We start from the raw sequence: 1,590 nt of genomic DNA, 5'->3' as shown, positions 1-1,590 counted from the left end.
ACAAGCACTCATCTTTCTTTCACTATCCATCTTCACTCTGTCCACCTCAAACTGATGTTTCTCCGTCGATTTCTTTCTGCATTTACATCCCCTGACCCACTTTTCAACTTTCAACTCTTGACTTTAGTGTGAGAACACCAGCAGCAGCAGCAGATCTATCAGATCACATGCAGGGAGCACATACAACCCCACTCCTCCCTCATGGCTAATCAGCCGGAACCGCTTTTTCTTCCCAAAAACGCTGCACACCAGCCTCTCCCACAGACTACGAACTCTTGACTCTACCTCACAATAAGCCCACTGTCTGCAACTGACCAACCTAAATGTCCTACATGGTAGAAGTACAAAATTTCACATCTGCATCATCCAACTTTGATTAAGGACTCCACCAAATTAGCTATCCATTCCTACAACATTGTCAGAGTCACAAGAGACAGTAAAAAAAAAAATTATTGATGCTGCAGAAACAGAGACACAATGGTATTTCATCTGCAAAGAGTTCTGTCCCAGATTCTAACATCTTAGGATGGATTGGATCTTTGGGTGTTAGATCGTTAGACAGAACAAGCAATTAAAAAAAAAGTCATTTTAGAAACTACATGGCGGGCATTTGTTTTTGTTTTCACTAAACCTAAATTGAAAAATATACATTTCTTTAAAAATCCCCAAAAAACAACTAATTATTCCAGGGCTTTAAACATCTCAGTGTTCAGAATAAAAAATGTAGAGTTGTTTCCATGACAACTGAGCATGCTCCACCTGCTGAAGCGAAGGCCATGGGATGTGACTGAAAGCTTTAGAAAAAAGCCTCGAGTTTTTTCATGTGTGTGTTTGTGTGAGTCAAAACACCATTTCAGTGGACATGCATCCACTTTCCTGTTCAACAATCCATTGACTAATCGCAAAATGGCAGAGAGTGATCCATAAAACAAATAATTGCTTGTAGAAACCCCCAATAACCATATTTTTGTGGCAGTGTTTGTCAATATATTAGTCACCAGTTTGAGTTCTTTTCCTTGTTTACATTATTTTTATTTCCATTGTATATTTAAATATTCACAAAATATATTTTCCCTTTTCCTTTCCTCTCCTCTCCTGTCCATTAGCCAGCTCTAAGTAATGCTAACCTGCTGACAGAGTCACCACTTTGGCTCCGGTCCAGTCCAAATGAGCCCACTTTTGCCCTCGATCCAGCACGGATGGCTCACTATCTCGGCCTTCACTCAAGGTCACAGTTCAATACTCACATTTCTGTTTCCTGAGGCGAGTCATGTACCGTGTGTTTTTTCTTTTCTTTTTTTTTTTACTATCCAACCATAAAGAGAATTGGACTTTTCAGTGGCCTTAAACATCCTGGGGCTTAAGCCTGAAGGCTGACATTCTTGTGGGTTTCATCTTTAGGTTGTGTAGCCAGTTTGATATGGAATGGCTGTGTGTTGTGCGCATCTGTTATCCCAGAATGCCCCTGGGGCTCTCGGTCACTCTGTGAAATGACACTGGAATGTTAATTGACCTAGAAATCACTAGGTGTTTTTCTTTTCAGCTCCAGAGACCTAGAGAGACATAAATAAAGAGCATACTGTACCTGAT

This window comes from Etheostoma spectabile, chromosome 16 (genome assembly GCF_008692095.1).
Source record: "Etheostoma spectabile isolate EspeVRDwgs_2016 chromosome 16, UIUC_Espe_1.0, whole genome shotgun sequence".
Taxonomy (NCBI): Eukaryota; Metazoa; Chordata; class Actinopteri; order Perciformes; family Percidae; genus Etheostoma; species Etheostoma spectabile.
The sequence above is the reverse complement of the archived record's forward strand: the minus strand, read 5'-3'. Positions refer to the sequence as shown.